General features: G+C 34.5%; 1 long non-coding RNA gene across 1 annotated transcript; it reads right to left on the reverse strand.

The window, feature by feature from the left end:
• Positions 1-9,470: 9,470 nt before the first annotated feature.
• LOC131822151 (uncharacterized) lies at positions 9,471-10,515 on the reverse strand. The gene is made up of 2 exons (XR_009350098.1): positions 10,383-10,515; positions 9,471-9,668 (listed from the first exon to the last, which is right to left on the reverse strand). It is a non-coding gene; the product is annotated as an uncharacterized LOC131822151 (long non-coding RNA).
• Between the last annotated feature and the right edge of the window lie 2,043 nt (positions 10,516-12,558).

Raw genomic sequence — 12,558 nt, forward strand, 5'->3', positions numbered from 1 at the left:
TCAGATGGAGTGTATGAATATGTTATGCAAGAATCTAAAGTATTATGTTTGAATTGGTATAATTTACAATTCTTGCTTTTCTTTCCAGTTCACTTTGCTTACCTGCCCAAAATGCAATGATGTAAGAAGTTGAAATAATGTATCCTAACAGTCTATTGATCACTCTTTTTTAAAGAGCCAAAATATCCTACAGTTCAAAAACAAATTCACACAACACAACACCAAGCAAATATATGTTAGCATACAATTCATTCACACACGCATGCACACACGCACCCACGCGCGTGCAAACACACACGCGCTTGCGCACACACACACACTTCTACATAAAATTCAGTTAACAACAAATCTAATTCTGACAATAAGGCAATAGCTACAAATCACTAAGAAACTTATTCTTTTCCTGAATTTTATTATACTAAGAGTTCAGGCTAGATTTACTCATAAAGATGGACGTTCAGTAACTTTTAGTGCTTTGAACATATCTTTTTCATTCCACAAAATACCTCAGTGGAGTCTTAGAACTCTCAATATTTGGCTAAGCATATATACATTACACAAAACAAGAGATTTTTATTTTCAATTACTGACATTCTTCTAGATCATTCCAACATAATAAGCCTTACCACATGGGATTTTCTTCCTCTCTTAATATCTTAAGGACCCAATTTTCAGATGGCTTGATGTAGTAGAAAAAGCACTGATGAAGGAGAGAGAAAACCTGAATTTAAGTACCATTTTGGCTCTAGATTTGTTTCAGAATGACTGTTTTCTCATCTATAATTGGAGCTACGATACCTTCCTGAAAAGGCTGTTTTGTGGTTGGAAGGAGATGAGGTATACGAAAGAGCTCTACAAATGTAATGAATTACAATGATCATTTTCATTAATGTAATATTTGACAAAGAGAAATAGAAATCGCATAACTGATTAGCTTTTGAAAGGAACTCAGCACCCATATAACCTGCAATTCTTTTCTTCTTTTTTTATTTTTAAAGATTCCAGAGCTCACTGTAATATTTCCTTTAGCTGCCACATATGTGGCATAATATTTTTCAAAATATAATGAAAAATTAGATTTTAACCATCCTCAGGAAATTGTCTTTAATTCTTGTTTTCTTTGTTCTTGAGTGACGTTTGTGAATTTGAGATTCTGGAATGCAATGGAAGCCAAAATTAATATAGTTGAGGCTTCAAATCATGTATGAATGAATTAACTCCTCACGTGTGGAAATTCTATTTTGTCCTATTCTCTATCATTCTGTTTGTCCTGTTCTACAATGACTAGCACACTGGACATTAAATAAACACCATTCAGTAACAGCTCTGGTACAGATGATAGTGTGCAAAAGCACACATTTCAGTGAATGAGTTTTCTTCCTCTGAATCTGAAAGTTAAGACTAATCCCAGAATTATAGTAAGTGATGTAATAGATAGAAGTTTAAACTAATTTCCAGAAAGCCTGGAAAAAAAATAAAGTAACTGTGAGGGATAATTTAAATGACTATTAACTGTATAAAATCACAATCATAATTTCCTGTGTGGTAAAAAGTAAAATAAGAATTAAAACATACGGCTACAGTTATTTATAAGGAGGAGTACTTCTTCAGTACAGAGAGAGGGTAAAATGGTTATGTTTATATTTTGATAAAGGAGCGTGCACATTGTAATTTCTCAAATAACCAATAGAAATGAACTAAATATATTCTAATTGGAGGTAGGAAGAAAATGAATTTTAAAAATGTTTAATCAACACAAAAGAAGGCAAAATGGAGAGAAAAAGAAATATAGAACATGCAGACATATTAAAAAAAGTACAATATATGATGATAGTTATCAAATATATAAAAAATTCTATTAACTATAAAAAGATTAAATTCTCTGATTAAACTACAAAGATTAGGGGTGCCTGAGTGGCTCAGTTGGTTAAGCATCTGCTTTTGGCTCAGGTCATGATCTCAGGGTCCTGGGACTGGGCTACTTGGTCAGTAGGGAGCTTCTTCTCCCTCTCCTGCTTCTCTTGCTTGTCCTCTTTCAATCCGTCAAATAAAGAAATAAATATTTTTTCTTAAAAAAAGTACAAAGATTATCAGAAAGCAAAGTTCAACAATATGCAGTTTTCAAGAAAGAAAGTTAAATCACACACACACAGTATAAGTTAAATAAAGTTACAACCTAAGCCAGGAAATGATAGAATAATTTTGGAATTTCTCAATTAATGTTAAATAAAATAATATTCATAGAACATTATTATAAATAAAAAGGGTCACTGTATAGTGATAAGTTCAAATTTACTAAGAACATATTATTTTAAAATGTGTATGCAGGGGCGCCTGGGTGGCTCAGTGGGTCCAAGCCTCTGCCTTCGGCTCAGGTCATGATCCCAGGGTCCTGGCATTAAGCCCCACGTCAGGCTCTCTGCTCAGTGGGGAGCCTGCTTCCCCCTCCTCTGTCTGCCTGCCTCTCTGCCTACTTGTGATCTCTATCTATCAAATAAATAAATAAAAGTTTAAAAATGTGTATGCATATGATGATATAGTATATGATTATTTTAAATAAAATTCAATGAATATATTTTAAATTGACAAAATATATTCATAATAAGTGATTTTTCACGTTTATCTCTATAATTGACAGAACAAGCAATGAATGTAACTGTAAATCTATATCGACTAAGAATAAGAAACCTACCCAAGATACAGATTTCAACAGCATAACTAACAAATAATTTTACCATACACACACACACACACAGAGTGCATCCAACAGATGTGGACACCAGGGTGTTAAACAAGCTAATAGATTTAGAATACTTGCTAAACTTTTTAGAAAATACTTTACATAAAATAAATCCTATCTATTATTGTTATGGTTTTAAAACCCTTCTATGAACTGTTCCCTTCTTACTTCTCTAAACTTTTCTCTTGCCAATTCATCTCTCGATTTAAATATTCAAGTAGATTTTTATAAAGCTTAAAGTTTCCTGCAATCACATTCAGTTTCATGCTCTTCTGATTTTGTCATTTCAGATCCCTCTGCCTGGAATATGCTAGGTTATTCCAACTCTGGTGCATATTATGTTATAATTCAGCTTTATGGAAATAACTTGTCTTTTTTTTTTTTTTTTCCTTTTAATCAGTATTCTCTATACCAAAGCAAGTGACTTGGAAGAAATGCCCTTCCAATACTTAATGTACTTGATAACTCTGACTGTTGCTTCAATAGTAATTTTTTCTTAGAGTTATTGCTCAGTTGCATAAAACTAAGTTTGTCCTTTTTTTAACATTTTATTTATTTGACAGAGAGAAATCACAAGTTAGGCAGAGAGGCAGGCAGAGAGAGAGGAGGAAGCAGGCTCCCTACGGAGCAGAGAGCTCGATGTGGGGCTCGGTCCCAGGACTCTGGGATCATGACCTGAGCCAAAGGCAGAGGCTTGAACCCACTGAACCACCCAGGTGCCCCTATTTTTTTTTTTATTTGATCTCCCTGTGCTGAATTTCTATCTTTAGTACCCATCCTGCTCCCAAATTTAGAAGTCTTTGCTAATTCACACACATAAAATATAATTTCTGTTGCCTAGATTCTCCCTTCCCCTCATATTCAAACCCATCCTTCTTTTTTAACCAAACCCATATGATTGTGTTAGTCATATATTAATCATGTATTCTTCTACCTTGCCTCCTAGAGCTCAACCAGTTAGCTTTCTTCCAAGATGCAAACAACTTCCCAAATTATGCCTCCTACTTGAAGTTAGCTCTGATTATTTGGAAGATTGGCCAAACTAACTACATTCTGCTTCTCATAAACATAGTGAAGACTGCGTGTATACATTCTTGCCAAATATGTGAAACTGTGTTTAGTGTATATTTTTAACATGAATAAATTATATGACTTAGGTTGCAAATTCATAGAAAAAAATCAAAATCAAGCATGCTTTAAAGATTCCTTTAAATATTATCTACTACATATTAAATCATTCAGCAGTTTTGGTGGATTTTATGTGCCAACTCTTTCTTTAGTCATAACGGTTTCTGTTTTCTCAAGAAAGAATGTGACAATCCCTTGTTTCTGCTGCTTATATTATTATTATTACACTGCTTACCTTATACTCTTGTTATGCATATGTTCACTTCTGTAATTTTAAAACAAGGTGGAGGTGAGATTTCCATGAGGTTGAAGATATTGCAAAGGTATCTTTGAATTTCTAAAATAAAAGAAACAGACTCATTTTGATCTATCAGTGATAATTACTTCTCTTCAGTTTAAGTGCATTGAAATAGTTGGGAACATTTTATTATTATCCTTAAGTAGGAAATTATACTCCTTGAAATGCCAAGTTTTGAATATTTAATTTTAGAAATAATGCCATCTCCTATGTCCCTGTTAACATTAGAACAGAGAAAATTGATAGCTCCTAACAGGGTGATGTGTCACCTGAGAAAGGTTATCTTTACTGGGAAACTGTGCCAAATGTATTAACTAATTTTCCTATTATCCTAGACCAAAAACATAATTAGGTTCATGAACCTATGGCAGTTGGTATGGTTTAAATTTAGTTACCTTCAAATGCAAGTTGGGAGGACTACATATTGAGTTGATTTTGCTAAATTTATAAAACTAGCGTGGCTCCATTCATTTATATATTAACTTTTAAACTTCTCTTGACTTCGCCATCACAGCAAAGATGAACCATGACCATCCCCTTGTTCAAACCAAAAACCCAAGTGTCCCCTTTAATTTTTCATTTCCACTCTGCTACCAAATTCAGTGCATTAGTAAGTTGTTGGTTCTACCTCCTGATACATATTGTATTTTATAGCTCCTTTCCACATTCATGGCAGGCTACTATCATCTTCTGCCTCATACAGTGCTCTTCACTGCTCTTCCTTAGCTTTCCCTTGCCCTCATGGACTATTAACTTTATATATGAAGAAGTCACCAAATGCTTCAGACTACAGTTCTCTCATAGCTTCTTAATGCACTTAAGATATAATTAAAAACTCCTTATCACAGGCAACAAAAGACTTCATGTGGCCTAAGTCTTGCCCCCACACTTGACCACATCCTGTCAACCTCAGAGCCACAATCAGGCCAGTCACGCTGGTGTTCTTTCTGTTTCTTGAACATGTACAAATACCTCATTCTCACTTCTGCCCTTTCTATTCTTTCTAAAAAGAATGCTTTTCTCCCAGATAGTCGCTTGCTCCCCCTGTTTATTGTGGACATACCTTCCACTGGAAATCTTGCTTGTCTCATTTACTACTTTGTCTGGAAGCTAGGGATAGTGGCTTGCGTGTGGCAGAAGAACATCAAACACTCCTTTAATAAATGAAACCCAGTATTTTTGATAATTTTAAAACCTAACTTGATTTGTAATAGAAAACATAGATACTACATAAAAGCCATGATTCTGAAAAATGTGAAATCTCAATTTCAACATCCCCAAAATGAAAATCTATAAACACTTGACTTTCTTAGCATAGGGATAATAATAAACCCTGAGATAATACTGCTGCCTTGGAACTTTGATTCCATTTCTGTTAGGTGGTGGAGAAAATGATCATACAATGAAGAGCCTATCACTTTACTACTTTTGAAAGTTGTTAATAAACCTAAAACTGACAGAAAGCCTTATTATGTAGAACATGGTGAAAACAGATGCTCACTAACATATAATAGATTGTGTAAACTGTCACAATTCATCACAGCCGAGAGCATTTGACTGACAAGACTTGGCTCTTTTGGAGGCCTGGCACATGAGGACAAACAGAATTGTAGAATGTCTCAGAGTTACAGTGGGAGTGATTAGAGTCCAAAAGTTTTGGTTCCCAGTTGCTCGTGCTGCTAACACTGAGTTCTTATGACTCTGGAATTGCTCAGTGTTGTAAAAGAAGAGCCAAAATTGCCAAAAGGAATCCCATATTTTCTAGTAAATACTGTGGGGAAAACACACACACACACACACACACAACTGAGAGAAACCATGTAGAACAAGACTTGACATTACGTGATCACCCAAACGCTGAAGAGACTCAACTGAGGTTTTTTTTGTTTTGTTTTTTTGTTTTTTTTTAAGATTTTATTTATTTATTTGACAGAGAGAGAGATCACAAGTAGGCAGAGAGGCAGGCGGGGTGGAGGGGGAAGCAGGCTCCCCGCTTAGCAGAGAGCCCAATGCAGGGCTCTATCCCAGACTCCGAGATCATGACCTGACCTGAAGGCAGAGGCTTAACCCTCTGAGCCACTCAGGTGCCCCTCAACTGAGTTTTTAAAGCTCTATTGATATATTACTGAAATAGAAAATGTACACATTTAATATATAGTTGACTCTTGAACAACATGGATTTGAAATGCATGGGTCTGGTATATATGGCTTTTTAAAATAAATACAGTATAGTACTGTGAATATATTTTCCTTATTTTCTTGCAACATTTTCTTTTCTGTAGCTTACTTTATTGTAAGAACACAGTATATACTCTATATGGCAGGCAGAATATGTGTTAATCAACTGTTGATTCTATTGGTAAGGCTTCAGTTCAATAGGCTATTATTAGTTAAGTTTTGGGGGAGTCAAAAGTTATGCATGGATTTTTGACTGTATGGAGAGCCTGAATCCCTAACTCCTGCATTTTTTTCAAGGGAGAACTGTACATCTTGATGAATTTAGATTCCTTTACAACACTGAGCAATGATACCATCACCACAATCAAAATAATAAGCCTTCAAAAATTCCTTGTGTTCTTGTGTGTGTGTGTGTGTGTGTGTGTGTGTGTGTGTGTTGGTGGCAAGAACACTGAACATGAGATATATCCTTAAAATATTTTTCCAGCTTGATGGAGATATTATTAACATGACATGGAAGTGTAGATGTACAATGTGATGACTAGATACATGAATACATTCAAAATGATGACCACTATAAGATTAGTTAATACCGCCATTCCCCCACATAATTATCCTTCCTATTTGTAGTGGTAACACTTAAGACTACTTTCAAATATATAATACTATTAACTATTTTCAAATATATAATACAGTATTGTTAACTGTAGACATCTTACTATATTTTACATCCCCCAAATTTATAGCTGAAAGTTATAAGTACCTTGTGTATTTCCCAATTTTTCCCAGCTCCCACCCCCTCATTCTACTCCCAGCAACCATCATTCTACTCTATTTCTGTCAGTTCAGTTTTTTAGATTCCACATATAAGTGACAAAACTGTATTTGTCTTTCCATGTCTGACTTATTTTACTTACCATAATATTCTCAAGGTCCATCTGTGTTGTTTCAAAAGGCAAATTGACTAAATAATATCCATATATATGATATATAATACTTATATATATTATATATCTATAGTATTTTTTTCTATACACTCATCCTTGCATGGATATTTAGGTTGTTTCCATGCCTTGGCTATTGTAAATAATGCTGCATTATTTACGCTTAACTTAATTATAAAGTTAATTATAACTTAATTAAAAACTTAATTTAATATATAATTATATATATATATAATATATATATATTAACTGCATTATAACGCTTAACTTAATTGTAAATAAAGTGCAGATAACTCTTAAACATTCTGGTTTGATTTCCTCAGGGTATACACCTAGAAGTGGGATTGCTGGAGCATATGGCATTTCTTTTTTTTTTTTTTAATTTTGTTGAAGACCCTCCATACTCTTTTCGATAGTAGCTCTACTAATTTCCATTTTCACCAGCACCACACAAGACTCTATACACAGATTAAAGCGCACCGTGTTGTATTGTTACTATAGGTACTATGTGGTACAGCAGATCTGTAGACCTTACTCATCTTGTGTAACAGAAACTTTGCACCCATTGAGCAACAATTTCCCATTTCCTGTTGTCCTCAGCCCCTGCTAACCACTGTTGGCTGCTCTGCTTCTATGAGTTTGACTATTGTAGAGACCTCATATAAGTATAATCATGCAGTATTTTTTCTTCTGTTGACTAGGTTATTTAACTTAACAGAATGGAATATCTTCAAGGTTCATCTATTTCACAAGTGGCAGGATTTCCCTTTTAAAGGCTGAATTATAATCCATTGAATCTATATTACCACATTTTCTTTATCCATTCACCTGTCAATTACATTTGTGTTGTTGTCATACCTTGGTTTTTGTGAAAATTGCTGCAGTGAACATAGGGGTGTAGCTATCTCTTTGAGATCCAGATTTCAGTTCTTTCAGATATATATCCAGAAATAGGATTACTGGATCATTTGGTAGTTCTACTTTGAATTTTTTGAGGAAATTCCATGTTGTTTTCTGTACCATTTACAGCATTTTAACATCATTCTACAGTCCCATCAGCAGTATATGAAGATTCACCTTTTCCCACACCCATGCCAATATTTACTACCTTTTTAAAATACAAGTCAGCCTAATAGGTGTGAGTTGATATTTCAGTGTGGTTTTGATCTGTGTTTCAATGATACTTAGTAATGTCGAACACCTTTTCATAAACCTGGTGTCCATTGATATGAATTAGGAGAAAGGTCTGTTTAAGTCCTTTGTCCATCAAATCAGTTTTTTTTTTTTTAAGATTTTATTTCTTTATGGCAGAGAGATAGCGAGAGAAGGAATACAAGCACAGGGGAGCTGGAGAGGGAGAAGCAGACTCCTCGCTGAGCAGGGAGCCCGTATGGGGCTCGATCCCAGGACTCTGGGATCATGACCTGAGCTGAAGGCAGACACTTAAGTGACTGATCTACCAGGTGCCCCCATCAAATCAGTTTTAAGTTAAGCCAGAACTAGGTTCAGTTACCCAGTCCTCTCTGTTTTCTCTTCCCAATACCTCACATTCTGATTTCTTTGAAAGAACTTTAATTTTTAAAATTTAGCCACAAAATTCTGAAAATAAATGATGTGATCCATATATAATTTACTCATCATATATTACACTACTACTATAATAGAGGGGCTGTAAAAATGTCCTCTCATGTCCAAATTTGCATATAGTAAAATTGAATATGAGTATAGTAAAATAAGCCAACCAGAATGTAAACTCACTAGAATGTAAATTCCATCAGTGCTGATTTATTAATTGCCAAGACCAAGGATTTCTTTTTTTTTTTTCTTTCTCCCCCTAAGGAACATTCCTCCATAGTGGTGTAAGCAGGTGTTATGAAGAAAACTATTTTTTGTAAAAGCAATTGGAATCCAGAGAAGAGATTACCTACTGGTGTGGAGGAGCTCGAGTATAACTAGTTATTAATCAGCAATTTCTGGTATTGATGGGAGTCAGAGCGACAAGATGTAGGTATAACAGTCAGACTACTGTGAAACTGTCCAAGGGAAGTAACACTAAAGCCCCAAGTGCTGAAGAACCCTCTTGCTGTGTGGGATTTAAGCAAATGAGGGAGGAAAAGATTCATACCACACAGGGTTTTTGCATATTCGCTTAAGGTCTGTATAACAGAAAATGGACAGTGAATCACTAGTGATCTATATTATTGAAAAATAACCCCATCAGCATTTTTAAAATTGGAAGTTACAGAATGTAAACCAAGCTAGCTTATTCAAAGAAAAAATATTGATTCACTACATGAAACAAGTCTGGAGTTCATCTAACGTAAGGGAAGGCAGACTCCAAGGCCATTGATTATATTCTCTCTACCTCGGTTTTCTTCATCTGCAAAATAGAAAAGAAAAAATTAGCATTTATTTCATAGGCCAGTTATAAAAATTAAGTGAATTGCCATATGTAATTTACTTTTAAAAGTGCCTATTACAAAGTAAGTGTTACTTATATATATTTTTTTATTAACAAAGATATTTTCAAGACCTACAGAATAATTTGTGCATGCTCTCGTTTTCTTTCAGGAGAGGTGCTATTAGTGAAGAAACCAAACATTTCAATGAAACTAAAATATAAAGACTTCAACACAATTAAAAAGAACCATATTTGATGAAAAAAATCAATAAAATATTTAATAATTATGCTATCTTCCTGGGATAAGAACCTCCTCCTTTGGTCATTGTGTTAAGAAGAATTATAACTCAATTTAATTTTTAAACCTGAAACACATTAAAGCATTCTATTTTAAGTTGTGTTCCCCCGTTTCATATTCACAATCATTGGTATTTACAAGTATGTGAGCAAAGAATGTGAATGAAACAAATGAGCAGGACATGTTTTCTAAAACTCTTAATGGAATATCTTACAAAGCATGCTCAACAACCACCCACCAGATAACAAAGAGTTACGTCCAGTAGATGTTGAAACCTACACTCAAGGCACAAGCTTTGAGACTCAGTCAATGTGTAAAATCCTTTAACTTTCAGGCTTCCTTGCCCCAAGGACAATTCCTTTCCCCAAACACAATTCCTTTACCCTGATACTCACACTTCCCTCCTTCCTTTTCATTTTAAGGAGAGTGGTATCTCTCTGCCGGACCATGTTGGATTCTCCACGTGTGGACTGATTCCAGTACCCTCCCAGTCTCAGAAAAACATGCTCAACATTTCTTCTCCTTCCCTCTGTCATGTTCTTGAAAATTCTCCTTCTCCATGTGCCTTTCTGCCCTCTCTTAATCATTGTATTAATTAATAATTAACTTCTTCCTGTTAATAACTTCCTTCACCCTGCCTATATTGTGGCTGTGTCGTTTGTCTCTGTAACTTGATAGATCTCCATACTTCATAAGACAGGTCATACTCAGTAGCTCCTGATGTCTCATTCCTCTTTCTTCACCACACTCTGATTTTTATGGTCTCCACTTCACCCTTGGACAATTTGCCTAATATTTAGCTGTAGTGGTTTTTTTTTTTTAATGAAGTTTTTTTTTTTAATTTTGATTCCAGTATTATTCACATACATTATTACATTAATTTCAGATATACAACATAATGATTCATCAATTCTATACATTATTCAATTCTCTAGCCTTAGTTCTGCTGTTTGCAAAGAAAACTGTCATACTTACTTTTTAGGGTTAGTGTGAAGATCAGGTGAAATGGCATAAATGAATTTTTATGTACAATAGTTGGCATTTTAGAAACAAGGTAATAAATCTTCCTTAATTAATAATAATGGCATATTTGCTGAATAAATTTAAAGTTATTCTTGTGAAATTTTACCAATAGGATATAAATAAAAAACTGTACCTGGGAAATTGATAAGGCATAAAGGTGAACATATTTTCAGGGTATTTACTTCATGGTGGTGGTAATGAAGGAGACCCTGTTATTTCAGTAGAATGACACTTTAAAATCCTCTTTAAATTTCCACCTGCAGCAGAGACTAGTACTTGCCCATCAGAAATTCATATCTCCTTACTTTTTCATACACATACTTCTGAGAATAGCTACCCAGGCTGAGGCTATGAACCAGTATTTTCCCCAAACATTACGAGCTAATATTATGTATGTGTGTGTGTGTGTGTGTGTATTTCCTGGACTGGCATAATGAAGTAGATCAGCTTCCCATCACCCTCTCTCTCTCTTTTTATTGCTGTCTAAAATTTACCTGTTGAAAATAGCAGAGCCTGATTATGGGAGGTGCCCGGGTTCTTGAATGACCTGGAACATCATTGGGCATTTGCCAACATCTGGGAGTTGTATAAAGGGGCGATAAACTCCTATTGTATTAAATCTACAGATATTGTTGGATGCATCTGACTTACCATAACTAATACATCTCCTGACCTTTTTGTGAGAACATCCACGTTTTCATGAACTCGAGTACAAGAAGGCTTCTCCCTTTGGGCAGTAAATATGACATTGATATCTCTATCTCAATTGGCCAATGTAAGACAGAACCAACAGCTCTTAGATGAATTATTGAATTATTGAGTTACTCTCTAAAACTATACACCAGTGTTATATATACAATCTTAGATATTTAGACAGTTAAATCTTGATCCCTTTTAACTTTATTTTCTAGGAGATTCTGAACTCACATTTTTTGGCCACTGTTAAGTAGCAGAGACTGAGTGTTACTTTTAGAAGGACAAATGTGCTTTCTTGCAGCAGGAAATCGAAATGGTAGAAATCTGTTAGTCCACTGAAAACTCATCCAAACTGTCAAGGAGTGCAGTGAGTGTAAAGCAGCAGGACCATAGATTGGTTCATCAACTTCAGTTTTCTCCAGTATCTTCCTGTTGGTTCTAGAAAGATGTCGTAAATCCCAATTAAAAAATGATGAGAAAATTACAAATGAATATTATTTCCAAAATAAGCAAATGCCAAATATAAGTTATGTGAATGTGTATTTCATAGACTTACTGACTTTTTATGTTTGGTTATGCAATCAGGCAGAGAAAATAATTTTTTTTTTGAAGTTGGGAGAATAGCATATACTCCTGGTCCCATATGTCATGTTATTTTTTCCTTTATTTTAATGTAGAAAACTTATTCATATAATTGAACATTGTCAATTTACTTTGGTGCCTCATATTTACTGGGTGATTACTATGTTAAAAAACAATGAAGAGCTCTGTGCTTGTTGTATAGTAATGGGTTTTTCTCAGAATGCTTTCTAGAATGGAAAGAAACAAATAGATGAAAACAAAATAAAACTC

Source organism: Mustela lutreola, chromosome 1 (genome assembly GCF_030435805.1).
Source record: "Mustela lutreola isolate mMusLut2 chromosome 1, mMusLut2.pri, whole genome shotgun sequence".
Lineage (NCBI taxonomy): Eukaryota > Metazoa > Chordata > Mammalia > Carnivora > Mustelidae > Mustela > Mustela lutreola.